This window comes from Doryrhamphus excisus, chromosome 16, assembly GCF_030265055.1.
Source record: "Doryrhamphus excisus isolate RoL2022-K1 chromosome 16, RoL_Dexc_1.0, whole genome shotgun sequence".
NCBI lineage: Eukaryota > Metazoa > Chordata > Actinopteri > Syngnathiformes > Syngnathidae > Doryrhamphus > Doryrhamphus excisus.
The window spans coordinates 436737-453982 of record NC_080481.1 but is presented as its reverse complement, the minus strand read 5'-3'; the positions used below and the strand labels follow the sequence as shown (position 1 = coordinate 453982).

Here is a 17246-nt window from a genome sequence, read left to right as displayed (position 1 = left end):
TCACCCGCTCTCTCTCTCTCTCTCTCTCTCTCTCTCTCTCTACCTCCCCTCCTTTTTCCGTGTCTTGCTTTCATCAGCCTCCCCCTCCTCGCTTCTCCTCCCCCTTATACTCCCTCCCACCTTCCCTTATTTCTTCCAAATGACCACACGCATCAATAATAATATCATATAAGAACAATATGTAAGTATGCTTGTATTTCCATGTTGGTGGGGGGGGGGGGGGGGTGACAATTGGCATCTGTTGCCATGGGGCTCATAATGACCAGGGGCTGAGGGCAACCCACCCCCTCTGGTGGTCACCGTAGGGAAAACACCACTTGATGTGGGGGGGGGGGGGGGGGGCACGGGGGTGTTGTGACAGGTTGACACAATTTGCCTGGAAAACACCTTCAGCGGTCATGTGACGTGCATTCATTGATGGGGAGGGATTATGTCATTCACTACAATTTGACTATTAGCCCCTCCCCCATTTTCATTGTGTGTCTCTGCACCTGACGGCTGTCAATCATGTTTGCTGTCAATCATGTTTTATGGACATACACTTGCTGGAACAATACACTCATGCAAACACTGAGCACTGAAATATATACAAAGTCATATATACAAAGTCATATATACACAGTAATATATACAAAGTAATATTTACAAAATAAGATAACAGGAATGGCTTAGTTTTCCAAGAGTGAGGTGGGCCTGACCTCGGAAGCGCCAGAAGATTTGGGAAAGGAGCATTCATTCATTTTGTACCGCTTATCCTCACGAGGGTCGCGGGGGTTGCTGGAGCCAATCCCAGCTGTCATCGGGCAAGAGGAGGCGGGGAGTGGTTAGCACGCAGGCCTCACAGCTAGGAGACCCGAGTTCAATTCCACCCTCGGCCATCTCTGTGTGGAGTTTGCATGTTCTCCCCGTGCATGCGTGGGTTTTCTCCGGGTACTCCGGTTTCCTCCCACATTCCAAAAACATGCTAGGTTAATTGGCCACTCCAAATTGTCCATAGGTATGAATGTGAGTGTGAATGGTTGTTTGTCTATATGTGCCCTGGGATTGGCTGGCCACCAGTCCAAGGTGGAAGACAGCTGGGATAGGCTCCAGGATAAACGCTATAAAATGAATGAATGAAATTTTCTTGCTGCCAAACTCAATTTTTGCCGCCATTACCGGCCACCACGAGCCAATTGGGAGGCAGTTTGAGCCACTGCACGCCACTAGGCACCTTATTGGCGACACTAGGCACCACAGCAAATTGCATTGGCGTGAACTAGCACCAATCGGCGCGTCCCAGTGGATTAATAGTATAAGAAAGTAGTATAGTATAAGTAATAGTATAAGAAACATCCCATGGTTATACCAGAGCAATATGCCTTATTGGATCAGACTTCCATGTGTGCTTCATAAAAAGATAACTTATTAAAAATGAATGCCAGGGTAAATAATGACAGATGCTGTGTTTGAAACCAACAACACGACCATGACCGTCCACAAAGAGGAAGTGCAGATGCTGCTTTCTGAGGACTGAAGTAATAATAATCAGGAGTAGCTGCCATTTTGAGGAAGTTGTCACAAATGTATGTACAGAAAGTGATGTGCTGCACGGCCCAGCAGGGTGTCGAACACGGCCTCTATATCGGTCTGTTGGCTGTGGAGTGGACAGATACCAGAGTGTGTCAGGCCATGTGGATTAAGGCTGCAGGTCCGTAATACCCACTTCGCTCTTCTTCCTCGGCGTGCGTGGTGGTCTGCTAACACAATCCCTGCCTCAAACAAGCTGCTTTAAGCAAAGCTGTGCACCCGCACGTCAATATGGCCTTCAAATCTGCCTGACACGACATGCGTGACCTCGCCCCCCCCCTGACCCCACCCATCCCCACCTTGTTTTGTGCCTTTAGGGTTCATTAGGGCCACTTATACACGTATGCAGTCCTATAGACCCTTACTGCAGTGGGGTGGGTGTGGGGCAAACGGTCGTGTTTGTGTTTGAGCCATCATTTCCTTCCATCAGCTGCATCCTTGAGGTCAGCTCATTAGGAACAGTAAACCCTAGCGTCCTTTACACAGAGATCTTGGAAAACCGCTGCACCAAAACAGAAGGCATTCATATCACCATTTACCGTATATACCATTTACACTGAACCCAGCTGGGTATGATGGCATTGGACAATTGCTCCCAACATGCCCCGTTGTGTTGAGTGGAAGTCCGGGTTGGTTTTTAAACTTCACCAGAAAGTTGCTGAGTCAGCTTTATTTGCCCCAATTCTGTGTCAGCCCCATTTATACAGACTCTACATACAGTCGTATCAAAAAGTTGGGGCACCACTGGGAGCATGTACACATTGAACAATATCGGCCCCGGGATTGACCCCTGGGGAACACCACTGGCCATTTGGTCAGAGACGCAGTTCCAATTCCAACCAAGTTCTTTCTGTCCTCCAGATAGGACGTGAATCATTTTAGAGCAATACCAAAAATTCCCACCTAGTTTTCTAAATTCCATGAGTGCTAGCGCTCCTATTTTGTTTAGTGTCATATTAATTTATGCTAGCCCACTGCCTCTCACCCACATCAAACAATGTGATCATTTCTCTGGAAACAAATTCCAATCATGAGTCAGTATTGATTTTCAGATTTGATGTTGTTGAGAGCTACTTTTGTTCATGCAGGACATTTATTGTGAAGGCCGGAAGTGTGTAGGCATACTACTTTGAGATAGTAGCCCACCAAGGCTTGCTGGGAACATACTGTACTAGCGAGCTAGCTAGCGGGACAAGATGCTCCACTGTGCACAAAGGCGTGGCTCGAGGGAACAGCGTACGAGGCAAGCTCAAGCAGATACCATGGTCTGCTCATTTCATTCATAACATTTGCTATACCTCCACCAAGAAGGTGTCTGCAGAGCTGGACCATGTGATGACAGTGACTACAACATCTGAACAAGAATAGCATGAATTGCTTGTATTGCTGCGGGGGGGTAAAAAAGTGTTTGCCCCTTCCTGATTGCTTGTTTATATGAATGCTGGTCAAACTTAAATGTTTCACATCATCAAACTAATGTCAATATTAGTCATTGACAACAACTGGCACGGTGTGTGCAGGCCACACCCCAAAATGTCCAAAGCGAGAACGTCCTCCAAGCATGGAAGACGGAACCGGTGTCTGCAAACAACTGGTTTGAAACAGCCAATCAGCAGCAGAGGCGCTAACTTGTTCTGCATTCTCAAAGGCCTATGAAAGCAGAAACACAAAGAGAAGCAAAAGTCAAGGTCAGACAAAGGGCGGAACAAAGAGGGGAAATCATGAAGCGTAACGTGACGTGGAGTCAGTTGCCAGCAAGGCCTTCAGAAGACCTGAACTACATCAACTAAATTCTTCTATTTGTTCCATGAAATTCTAATAATTTATTCCAACAGTCAATTCCTTTTGTTTGGTATCATGTTTCTTGGCTGTACTGTTTCCAGTAGTGTTTTTTTTGTCCAATCAGATTTCAGATCTATGTGTTGCCATATCAGATTAATGGAACCTTCCCAGGGCCTTCAGAATCAGGCCTGCTGGTCCCGGTCACATACGCACTTTTAGAAATACGGCTGTTTTTTTTTTCCAGACTTCAGATTCACCTCTCATGGCCGCCCAATCCGGGCCACAGTGATGTCAGCACTTATCTATCCTCTGATTGGCTGATCAGAGCAAAGCTGCAAGCTACAAGCTACAAGCTACAAGCTAAGGTACGCCTACAATGGCTGGCTGAGGAGATGTTTATATCGCTGCTGAGTGATATTTTTGTCATGTTGTTACATATACAGTATGTTGATTGATTGTCTAAGCCAAGGGTGGGCAAACTAGGGCCCGGGGGCCACATCTGGCCCAGCCCAGTGTTTTATCAATCAGCTGTTTTATCAATTTTGTTATTTGATGTGGTCTGTTGTTTACAAAGTGCTCCTGAAAAAAGGACACAAGCACATAATAATAAAATAATAAAATAATAAAATAATAAAATAATAAAATAATAAAATAATAAAATAATAAAATAATAAAATAATAAAATAATAAAATAATAAAATAATAAAATAATAAAATAATAAAATAATAAAATAATAAAAAATAATAAAATAAAATAATAAAATAATAAAAATAATAAAATAATAAAATAATAAAATAATAAAATAATAATAATAATAATAATAATAATAATAATAATAATAATACACTTTCCATCCAATAAATGATATCATGCACATATAGCAGATTGCATGACACTTTTACAGATACAATAATTGCAGGTGGACTGTTAAGTGTAAAATAAATAGTCTGGCCCCCCGTCAATTTGGTTATATCAATGCGGCCCGCAAGTCAAACAGTTTGCCCACCCCTGGTCTAAGCCCTTAAGGGGATAATTGGGATTTTTGACATTAAGAGCGTATATGACATTTGACATAGACAAATGTAAAACTTAAGTGAATTCCACTGTACTCATTTTTGAATCAAAATAATTAAGATGTAATCTTTTTTTTGTCAGTGACACGATCTAAAAAGTAAAAATAAGGTTCCTGTGTGACGCTTCTCTTTTCAACTGTTTATAAACGAGTACTTTTTGAAGTCTAGCGATGAGCTGCACCCCCCCCCTGCTGAGGAACACGGCGGTGTAATTGAGGAAGAAAAAAAACAGCACAAAAATCTGCCACTGACACAAAAATATCCAGGACCCTTTCACTATCAATTTACTGTGGGGAACAGCCGTATGGCGTCTGTGCCATCCCATCCTTGCTTCTATTGAAAGCGGAGCCTGCGGCTGAAAGAACACTATCTCTTCCAGGTGCAGGCAGGGGCTGTGTGGGGGGGGGCGACTTCACAAAGGAATATTTGGCAAAAGGTGTGAGACAACATGATGTGTGAAGGTGGAGCTTAGCCACACTAAAATCAGCGCTGGTCGTCTCTCCGAGAGAAAGAGCAACTTGGTGACTGTTATTGATAATAAGGAAGTGAGTAAGGAAAGTAACCGGGTGATGTTGGGGGGCGGGGGGGAGTCAAATGCAAGCAGAAGCCGTGTGAATGGAGGTTATTGGATTTGAAAGGATTTATGGAATCATATGGAGGATAAAAGGAATACATTTGCTCTTGTTGCCCACACATTTCCCTTCTGTTTGAAAGCGACATCGACGTGGCCAAGACGGGATGTCCTCATTTCACCCTTTGGACTTTCAGCCTCAAGATGCTGCCGAGCTGACCTGCATGGCGGCATCAGACCGAGCTAAATCATATTTAGTTGTGTTAGCGACATGAAAGTGATCGATAGGATGTTAAAGTTGATGCTTCCGTGTTTATCCTTTATGAGTTCCGTCCGTCCAACTAGTCGACTTCCTCCATTGGAAGTAGTGGGAGTAAAATTGAAAAAAGAGAGGGCGGGAGAAAGCGAGAGGAGCACAAAACGACCTTCTCTTCCCCGAAGCAAGAACGTCTTCTTATTGTGGAGGTCACCGTCTCGGTGCAGCCCCACGCTCGGAACACAACTCTGCTTGTTTTAATGATGCTCTGAGCTCAGGGAGAAGGAAGGGAACGAAAGATAGGATGAGGAGGAGGAGGAGGAGGAGGATTGGCTATTTTGTTTCTACGACTCCGTTCACCCTCACCCCCTCGGCTGGCTTCCCTCCCCCTCTTGTGTGCAGAAAGTGCACCTCTCTTTCCACATCCATCTTGAAAGGTTCCTCTAAGCTGTGTAACCTCTCAGCAATATTCCATATTGTTCCTTCCCTCAGCCCACACTCCGATAATACCACCTCTCATGGCTTCTCCGCTACATTTACTCTCTCATTTCGTTGCCGGCGTCCCCTTCCCGACCCTATCAAACCTCCCTGTCCCTGTAATGACCTTTTAGGTCCCCGTGCCGCTGTTTAATTTGACCCCCGCTATAGAGCAGCAATCCCATTCCACGACGACATGAACAATCCAGTAAATATGTACACCACCTCCCAAAATACTTATTACATAATCCATCTCCAATCCCTTCCTCCTCTTCCCTGCTTCCTGCCCAAGCCGTGCTCTTATCCTTCTCTTATCTCCACAGGCCCCGCCTCTCGGGGGTCTTTCATTTTTGTCATATAATCACCTTGGAGATTGGGGACCCGTGGTGGCAGAGCCGTGGCGGCAGAGCCGTGGCGGCAGAGGGGAATATAAGCCGAGGTGGGGGGGTTCAGATATGGCGGTGGGTCTGGGGGCTATGACGGCTCGTCATGCCCGGGCTGGGCTAATGCGAGGGGACAGCCTTGGCTGTGCCTCTGCCGCACCGTGCCAGGCCGAGCAGGACGGAGAGAATAGCTCCCGCCCGCACTGACTGCATTTGGAGGTGCGTGGGGCCCCGATGTCCCACCCTGGAGGTGTTTAAGCTGCTTACTCGCGACGAACAAGGGAGCCAGATGATGCAATCCCAGGCAGTGGGGATGGCGGGGAGAAAGGGAAAAGGATTCCGATGAAAGGATGACAGAAGACGGGAGAATGGGACAGAGTTGGAGGATGACGGGGGCGGAGGTCACGGATGGAAGAGGTTCAAATGTGGAAGCTTCTCGGTCTGACTGACTTCAGGAAGCCATGTTTTATGTGGGGAAGGTTGGGTCGTTTGTACCGTCATCTATTGGGGTGGGACAACCTGATTGGTCCACACTTTGACATGGGGAGGCTGCCATTGGAAGGTCGAGTTTCATGGTTGGGCATGTTGTGTGTGGGTGTGTAGGCGAGATCTCAGAGCCGTGGGTTTTCTCCGGGTACTCCGGTTTCCTCCCACATTCCAAAAACATGCTAGGTTAATTAGCCACTCCAAATTGTCCATAGGTATGAATGTGAGTGTGAATGGTTGTTTGTCTATATGTGCCCTGGGATTGGCTGGCCACCAGTCCAGGGTGGAAGACAGCTGGGATAGGCTCCAGCACCCCCACAACAAAAGCGGTAGAAAATGAATGAATTCATATTTTGACTTTTAGATTTGAATGAATAAATTAATTAATGTCTGAAAAAAAAACTCGGAGATCAGCCCTGGGTGAACGGGACGAGGGGGTGGCCCGGGGGGGGGCCATAACAGGGGATCGGGTCGGAAAAAAAGGAAAAAAAAAACAAATTGTCCATAGGTATGAATGTGAGTGTGAATGGTTGTTTGTCTATATGTGCCCTGGGATTGGCTGGCCACCAGTCCAGGGTGGAAGACAGCTGGGATAGACTCCAGCATACTTGCGACCCTACTGAGGATAAGCGGCATAGAAAATTGATGGATGGATGGATATTTTCATTGTGTGTGCATAGAAAGCGTGTTTACGACCTTCTAAATATTATTTTTAGCATTATTAGAACCTTCTAGACGTGAACTAACACCCCTATAGTACCTTTACTCTCATATTAACCAATATAGCAGATATGACAAGCCTCACATTTCTATGTATCTATTTATTACAATGAGTTGATTTGCATATGTGTTGGCTATGAGTGGGTCATATGAGACGACTGTACACATATCCTGTAAACATCACTCATATGTCCACTCATATCTCCACACGTCATGTCAACAGCTGGGTTATAAGGTCATGATGACACGGTAGAGTAGCGTGGGTGGGGGCAGGCAGGGAGGAATATTGGGTGGACACAAGTTAGGCCCTAATCAGGATTGCTGAGGCCACATTCACACCGGGAGTCAGTTCCAATGTTTTGGTTCATACGTGACCTGTACGTCATATGATCATGTCATGTCTACAGGATCATTCATTTTCTTTAAATGCGACCCAAGCCTCTTTTGTCATTTGTGTCGTCTCAAAACCTTTTCCCTGATGACGCATGCTGGTTCACTGGTTCTGGTTGGACCCCCTATGAACCTCTTTTCTGTTCAGCGTGTGTGTGTGTGTGTGTGTGTGCATGCGCGTGCGGTGGACCAGCAGACAAACAGTGGAGCTTACAGTAAATGGAGACATTTGTGAAAGCAGCAGACAGACACAAATCCACAGATGAAAGAGGTCGGAGCGTTACGGCACGCTAGGGAGCATCAGGAGGCGAGAGAGCGCATCGGAGACAGAGAGGATGGGAGGGAAGGTGAATACAAACCCAGATCAATACGCCATCCAGGAAGCGCTTCACGCCAGCGGAGAAACAGATGAGAATAGAGAGAAGAAGGAAGTGGGTTGACTGCAGGAAGAGAGTTGTGACGGAGGAGGAACCAGAGGAACCAGCAAGGACGAGCAGCAGAGCATGAAGTCACACTCATGACCCCCAATGACCTCTCGTGGATGGGCCAGGGAGCGTAGAGCAGGGGGGGGGGGATCATGGGGGAGGTCATCATGGGGGAGAATACTGATTTGACCAATAACAGCGGGGGATGGGATGCAGTGTGATGACGAGGGTCAGAGGGGGGGGGGTCAACTTAGCATCCAAGGACACTTTTAGGTCAGCCTTTTCTCCTCCAATCACATCCCACTCACCTGTGTGTCATACGTTTTATAGACGGGGGTGCTGGAGCCTATCCCAGCTGTCTTCCACCCTGGACTGGTGGCCAGCCAATCCCAGGGCACATATAGACAAACAACCATTCACACTCACATTCATACCTATGGACAATTTGGAGTGGCTAATTAACCTAGCATGTTTTTGGAATGTGGGAGGAAACCGGAGGACGCGGAAATGGCCAAGGGTGGAATCGAACTTGTGCCACCTTGCTGTGAGGCCTGCATGCTAACCACTTTTTGCTGTGCAGCTTAGTTGGAAAATTAATCTTTAAAAAAGCAACACCAGAAATGAGAAAAAATGCTGTAAATTTAAAAGAAAAAAGTCAAAATATTAGAAAATATTTTTATTTTTATTTTTATTTTTATTTTTATTTTTATTTTTATTTTTATTTTTATTTTTATTTTTATTTTTATTTTTATTTTTATTTTTATTTTTATTTTTATTTTTATTTTTATTTTTATCACGTACCGAAGTATGAAGTGATATGACATATGTTACATTTGTTCACTTCCTGCTTTCCTAATATAGTTTAATTTATTTTTTTTTATTTGTTTTTGTTTTTTGTCACGTACCAAAGTATGTGGTGTCATAAGGTTAAGATGCTAAATTTGACCTGCTCGGTCACCTGTGTAGTGCTAAGATAGCATGGCTAGCACAGTTGGCTAGGCTAGCCGAGGCTACCTGTATAAAACGATTTTTGAGCAAGGGAGGATGTGATCTGGAAGTCAGCCGCTAAAGCTACCTTCTTGTAAATGATAATATGTAATATGACAGCAATGTAGGTGATTGTAGTATCCAACAAATACAATAAATTGTACAGTAAATATAAAAACTACACACATACATTTTAAACCCTGCTATCTGTCTGTCGAAATAGACGATGTTGAACAGAAGTCCACCACCTGCACGGCGATAAGTGTAAGAAGTGAAGATGTTATTGTTTTATGGTCAGCAGCAACATTCCTTCTCCTGTTGCTCCTCGCATGCCTCCATCCTTTCTCCCACACTCTCCTTTTCTTTTCATTGTCGTCCACGCTCCCTTGCTTCTGCACATAACGTAGATAAACACACATGCACTCACACACTCCCTTCCTTCTCCTTCAGCCTCCTCACAGTCCAGATGGTCTATCTGCCCCCACACTGGTTCACTCCCCCACATTCACTCACTCCGTGCACTCCTCCCTTCTTCTATACTTTCCCCTACGGGAACGCAACTCCCTTTGGAGGAATAAAGCTCATCACCCCCACCCCGGATCCCCCGCCACACACACATGCAATGGTGACCGGCACCGTGTTCACCTCCACGATACCCCCCCCCCCCCCCCCCCCCGCCCCCCAGACTCCCAGATTGGACCAAATGGCGATAGGAGAATCTTTCTAATATTTTGGCCCTCACGTGTTTCTAGGAATGGTGGTGGTGCAACCGTGGGGTTCAAACTGTGACATATCTACACACGCAGACACACACCCACTTTCTAATGAGCTGGTGGAGAACGGGGGGGGGGGGGGGGGCACAGTGATGGTTGTCTATTGTTATTCTGTGTGGACATGAGTGTGATCATTGGCCGGGCAATAAAACCGTAACAGAAGGTGTGTGTGTGTGTGTGTGTGTGTGTTTATTAGTAGTTATGCAATCGTAGGAAGGTGCGGGCGGCGGTGGCGGCCAGGGGAGATGGGTGTGGTCAACGGTTGTCGTGCTCACAGGAAGCAGCGGGGTCAGGAAATGGGGAAGTGAACCACCCCCACACTGTTCCAGGGCTGTGGCAGTGCAACGCTTTCTCTTCTCCTCAGGGATGGAACAAACCCACCTCAGCTCCGGCCGCCACATTTTTAACAACTCACACACACACACACACGCACACGCACACACACATGCACACACACACACACACACACACACACACACACAGGTTGGAGATGCAACCAATCATTGCTCATGTTAGCAGTCAACACATTCTTATTGATGAACGGAAATGATGTATTTCATAAACTTGCTGACTTGACTGGAAAAAAGACTGCACGTTGGTCAAGTGGTTAGCACGCAGGCCTCACAGCTAAGAGACCCGGGTTCAATTCCACTCTCGACCATCTCTGTGTGGAGTTTGCATGTTCTCCCCGTGCATGCGTGGGTTTTCTCCGGGTACTCCGGTTTCCTCCCACATTCCAAAAACATGCTAGGTTAATTAGCCACTCCAAATTGTCCATAGGTATGAATGTGAGTGTGAATGGTTGTTTGTCTATATGTGCCCTGGGATTGGCTGGCTGGACCTCACCTGTCACCCGAAGACAGCTGGGGTAGGCTCCAACACCCCCGCAACCCTCGTGAGGATAAGCGGTAGAATGTTTTTGGAAGAGAGTTTTGGGAGTAATACTACACATTCACTGAGAGAACATGCAAACTCCACACAGATATGGCCAAGGGTGGAATTGAACTACGGTCTCCTAGCTGTGGGGCCTGCGTGCTAACCACTCGCCCGCTGTGCAGCCCTTATAAAATACCACATTATTATCATTATTCTAATAATTGCTTTGCCATTGTATTTATTCATGTCCGAATGAGCGTGTTTATTGTTAATAATTTACTACTTCCTAAACCATCTCAGCAGTTTTTTGGAATGATACACAAGTGGCTTCTGTATATTTGAACCAAAATGGATTCATATTTCCTGTAACGAGACCAGATGAACCTCCACCTGATGATTAATTAACCACGGTTAATTGGTGCCAAACCCGGCTGTAATAAGTGAATATAAAATACTACCATCATAAATAGAAGGTTTCTTCTGCCTTAGATTACATTTTAGTTTTATTTATGGTTTTATTATGTATTTTTTTGTAAAACCGTGACATCATGAGGGAGCGATATTCCGATTGCGATATAGCAAGGGACGTTTGTTTTGTAAATGTGTGTTACATGAATCCAGGGGTGTTTAGCGTGCACCACTCCCATTCACACCATTCCTTGCAAGTAGCGTGACCTCAGACGCTTGGAAATGAGTCACACGCATTGTGCACAAACACACAAACACACACACACACACACAAACACACACACACCTCCATCCATGTTTCTAATAGTCCTTAGTAATTATCTTTGGATATTAGTGTCAAACACAAAGAGGAAAAAAGCACATTTCCATCCATATAGTACATAAGACAGAACAAGACCCCCTCCACTGCTGCCACGTCGTCACGTTACCTTGGCGACCGGCTTTAATCTGTCCATAGAGAGCTGGATCCAATCTGACCTGTGACCCCGTGAATAGAAAAGTCACAGGGGTCACACACTCCTCTTGTCCCCGCTCCCCTCCCGAGAGAATATAGCATTTATCATCATCGTCATCATCATCATCATATTGTGTGATAGCTATGCTGCTTCTTGGATGAAAGGAAAACAGAAATGTTCAGTATGCAATATTACTACTTACCACATTATAAAAGATTTGACTGTATATTGTGTGAATAATTTGGATAATGCTTACCAATTATTTTTTATGAACCAGTACTTATGAACTGTACTTGTGTCCAGTAGGGCTGTTTAGTCTATATAATAGATCAATTAATGGCAGACATATTGATAGAAAGACTCAATATGAGAAAGATTCCAAGTGATATAAAGGCGAATATACCCTGTTGCTGATCCATGTGTGTATTGCTCCACCTACTGGTTAGAAAGATACTTCAGTACCTCGTTGGTGAACAAACCCTCGTAGGTATAAAAAGAGAAACACTTCACGAATTTGTGTGTCATACTTGCCACCGTTAAGTCAACTTGTACCGTAACGTCAGCGGGAAAATGGCAATATAAATAGACTGCCCTTTGTTAAGGTATCTACAGTCATGGTGGAAGCTAAAAGAGCCCTTGAAATATTCATAGACTGCAATCTTCTGTATAAGCAGCAACCTATAGAGGAATTGTTTATATGAAACCAGATCCAGTAGTGTTTAGAAAGAAATTTAAAATGCAGTCTGTGGGAGACTGACCAGGGCTGATCCTGATGGGTAATGTATGCAAATAATAGTGACGTCATAGCACTGCCATTGGTTTAAATGGGCTCCGCCTCTTACCAGGACCGCCATTGACGGCGGTCAGACTTCTATGTTTGCATGTCCCCCGCCATAGTGGTCACGTGATCGTGTCGTCTATGGTCTATCGCTGAACAGTTCTTATTATTAACAGTACTTAGTAAGTACTTTTTACTTTCTTACCTGAAAATCCAATTTTTGGGCTCCAGAAGAGACCGTTTTCACCTTAAAGGCATGAGGCTCCACCGGTGAGTTTGTCACTGAACCTGGCCTGCATTGATGACGTCACGACAGCTAGTTTCTAATTGGTCAAAAGGGGAGCTTAAAACTATCCCCTGCCCCCCTAAAAACACATATTTTGTGTTGGTATATTGTCTGCTTACGCCAGATTCTGTTTACTCACTCACAGTAGGGACTATAAAACAATTAATTGGGCCTTTGACATCATCAAGCTAGCATAGCAAATTGACACAAACCGTTGTCCCACATTGAGCTTCAAATTTTGCTGCTTCACTTTATCATGGCTTTTCCAAATGTATTAATAAATAATTGTTCTTTTGTGGGTGATCATGGCCTATTATTGGTCAAATAAATATGGAAATGTGATGTATTTTTGGCCTAAATGTATGATTTTCAAGTATAACTCAAAATAGAAGACATTGAGAAAATGCATTCAGACAAGTTGATATGTAGTATTCTACACTGACCACCAGGTGTCAGTAATAGAACCTCCAGTGCTAACATGGAGATCAGGTCTGAGTTATTCCGATATGTAATGTTGGGTAATACAAGTGTAAATGTTATATGCTTATTTCATGTCTGGGGGGCTCTAATAGTTTAATAAATCGTATTGAGAATGTCATACGTCGGTTTTCTATACTCGACTTCATGGAAATGGACTTAATCACAGGTCAGGTCTGAAACTAGCTTCCTATTTGACATTGTTTACAGTAAGCATACATACTGTATATGATGGCAGCTTTAAGTCTTCCTACTCACCTTCCATGGAGGCCTGGTACACCATCCATCCAGGAGGCCATCTGACTCCACAGCAGACCTGGTGACCAATGTGAAGATATCGAGAACAAAAAAAGATAAAAAGTCACAAGAAACCAGAGATCAAGATCTTGCTCTGCACTAACAATTTGTCCGGCTCGCGCGTGTACACACACACACACAAACACACACACACACACGCACGCACCTCCTTCCTGTTGGTTTTCCACTGTCACTCAAGGGACTGATGCTGATGTAAAGAAGAAGCATTTCAATACATCTGTGAACTCCATGTTCTTGTTTGAGGTGAGGGAATCTGATAGAAGACTTTTAAAAACGCACAGCACATTTTCATCAAGTCTGCTATCACATCTTTTGACAGCGGCTCAGAAGCACAAAAACAAGCCTGCTGATATTCTTAGCTCGCTCACGTCTTTTGACTGTCCTTCTCCAACCCACACACACACCCCTCACTTCTTCCCCCTGCTAATACACGCCTCTTGGAGGTCAATATGTGTCTAACAAGCTGCCGGTTTGTAATTGTCCGTGAGGCTCATCAAATGTGCGTCAATCATACTTTACCGTGGCTGACATCTTGACAGCTGTCAGTGGTCGTTACGGAAAGTGATGGAAGATATCAAGGTTGCTTTCCACAATATCCTTCCTGTTTCAAAGGGCCTCTTTTTGTTTTGAAATATATGATAAAGGATAAATATGTAAGATGAGACGTTTTGGTGTTAGCAGATTACAGTATATTTGGAGTCAAAACTAAGTTAGACCACCGTTGCACTTTTATGGAACATATAACAAAAACATGCATCAGAAGTTGTAAACAAAACAGTGCAAACTGCACACGTGTGAATGACAACAAAATGTGCTAATAAGTAGCATTTAGCTGTGAGAAACATTTAGTAGTTTGATCGCAGTTTGCACGTTATAGGATTGAACTTTTTTTTTCCAATACTGCTACAGTGCACAGCAGTGGAGCAACAACATTGTGACACATTAAGTCATCCACAGTATTGCACTTTCAAGGCCAACCCAGCTAGAAGTTCAATTCCACCCTCTGCCATCTCTGTGTGGAGTTTGTATGTCCTCCCACGTTCCAAAAACATGCTAGGTTAATTGGCCACTCTAAATTGTCCATAGGTATGAATGTGAGTGTGAATGGTTGTTTGTCTATATGTGCCCTGTGATTGGCTGGCCACCAGTCCAGGGTGGAAGACAGCTGGGATAGGCTCCAGCACCCCCCGCGACCCTCATGAGGATAAGCGGGATGAATGAATGTGTACCAGTTTCTGCCCACTACCGGGAGCAAGAACCAGGACTCACCAGTAGGACTCGAACGGCCATCATGGCAGCAGCGCCAGTTGAAATAGTTGGAAAATAAAAATATAAAAACAGAAACGGAAAATACAGGTGTACTTTTACAAGAACAAAGTAAATATTAAGAAAAAACTTTAATTTTACTACAATACAGATTAAATAAAGAAAAGAGATGTTATTTTTTTAAAGTTGTAAAATGGGAAAGAAGAAAATGTAATTTTTGGGGTCATATGTATGTTCAGTATCTGTATGTGACATCATACAAAAAGTGTAAAGAGCCTTTCTGGGCACATATTACTCCATATTTTCCTCAATATGAATGACTGCATATGAATGTTTAATTGCTCTTGAGCAGATGCAATCTTTCATCGTTTCCTATGTCGACATCTGTCTATTCATCAACCTCAGACATTCTCACTCCTGCTCGTCAAGGAGTGAGAATGTATTGATCCAAAGTGAATGAATGAACTGTGCATCAGAACCTGTGACGGGAGGAAGGAGAGTGCTCGCTCAATCAACAGACGCATCAACCTCTTGAAGTAAAAGATGAACTCATTTTGGCTGGTTTCCTTGTTTCTAAAAAAAAAAAAAAAGGCAAAGTGCATACATTATACATACATGCTGTAATTTCATGGTGAGACAGGCGATAAGTAGCCGTGTCCTTGCTTTTACCTGATGATGGGGTGGATGCCCCTGACCTGGGGCGTACTCTCCAGAACGCTAAGAGTCTGGGGGAGGGGTTGGGCTTGGCGAGCGGAGGCCAGGGCTGCCCTGTAACCACGGCAACAAATAGAAAAGCGGGGGTGGTGCGGGTTAAGAGGAGGAGCGGAAAGAGAGAAGGTGGGCATCAGCATCAACCACTTTGGCATGAATAACATTAAGTGTGAGTTCATAAAATGTGCACATCCACTTGTGAGTTCACAGCACAAATTATTTTGTTATTGCTGGTGTAAAACAGCTTGATGATCCATTTGCAAGAGCAGAAGCAAAATAGCAAAGCACACAGTGCCGTGTTAGCACAATTTGGTGGAAAATCACAACAGAAAAGAGACCGTAAAATTCAATTTTCCAAAAAAATATCTCTCCTCTTTGTTGTCCATCTTTCTGTTTCAAGTAATTGTAATAATTCTCCAAGACTCCACACATAGAAGATGAGTTTGGATATATTCATTAGCCAGTTACACCCACTAACAGTGATGCGGTAATGGTGACGAGCATCACACTCCAAACAGCTACAGTACCAACAATGTCACTTAGATACAAGCTAGCCAGATGCAAAGAAGAGAGAAATCATAGCAAATCTGCTCACATATCCCAGCCAAGTTTCCTCTATGGGGAGAATTTTGGACGAAAGAAAACGATAACAGAGGGGCCACAGAAGGATGAAGAACAACAGATAAGGGGAAGAGAAATGAAAGGGCACAACATCAAGGTGGCTGAATGGATGACGGAACAGCTATGTGGCTATCAGGATAACGATCAAGAGATATTTACTTGTGTTGTTGTAATGTACGTACATACGTAGCCGGTCTGCACTGACACTGGCTAAATGTAGTCTGCGTTGTTTCCTAGTTTGAAAAGACGAGGTGGGAGACTGCAATTCCTTCGCCAACCGGAGGGGGCGTTTATTTCCCCTGCACACAACAAACAAAATGTACAGCAGAGTCAACACACGTTTCCTACAAAAAGAAAACCACATAAAAAACAAACTCCTTACAACTAAATTATCTAACAGTAAAGTTTACAAGGTGTCTTTACATACTGTACATCATATATGCACATACTGGGGTGAAACGCGTAACATATTGTAATGACCCTTAGGGGTATTATGTGTTATGTGTTGTATTTGAGAGATATGTTCCGGGGTTGGGAAGGAAAAGGGGTGACGGACAGGAAGTGAGGCAGAACCCGCAGGTTAGAGAATTGTAGCCGTGGGTTATGGCCACTAAAGTAGCCCTTGTTAGGGATCATTGTTCTTGGACCTTAATTTAAAAAAAAACAGCTGTTGTTTCGCCCGCCTGGATTTGGTGTTTGGCTGAGCGTAGAGTGTTACAATATTCACACTTTATACATTTAACAATTATGCTACCACCGACTAGCATACCTCGTTCCTCAGCAGTCCAAAAGGCGACTGAAGAGAAGCGCGCCAGAAAGGCAGGAAGTGACATCACACGGTGTCATAGTTCACACAACAAAAATAAATGCAAATACAATAATGGACTATGTTTTAAAAAATGCATATAGCGACAAATACATACAAGAAATGAATTATTGGCGAAATAAAATTAAGTAAATTAACACATCGGTTACACATACAGTACCATATGGCTGCCATTTATTTGAGGTCGAGAGATGAAAGTCAAGGTATTTCAGTTCCGGGGCGGATGTTTAGAGAATGATAGACAGGATAAAGACCCCTCTACCTGACGCTG

At 44.2% G+C, this 17246-nt stretch overlaps 1 long non-coding RNA gene across 1 annotated transcript; it reads right to left on the bottom strand.

Annotated features, from left to right (window-relative positions):
- Nucleotides 1-13948: 13948 nt before the first annotated feature.
- LOC131104852 (uncharacterized) lies at nucleotides 13949-16958 on the bottom strand. Its single transcript, XR_009119838.1, has 4 exons — nucleotides 16919-16958; nucleotides 16332-16448; nucleotides 15487-15585; nucleotides 13949-15390 (listed from the first exon to the last, which is right to left on the bottom strand). It is a non-coding gene; the product is annotated as an uncharacterized LOC131104852 (long non-coding RNA).
- Nucleotides 16959-17246: the final 288 nt, after the last annotated feature.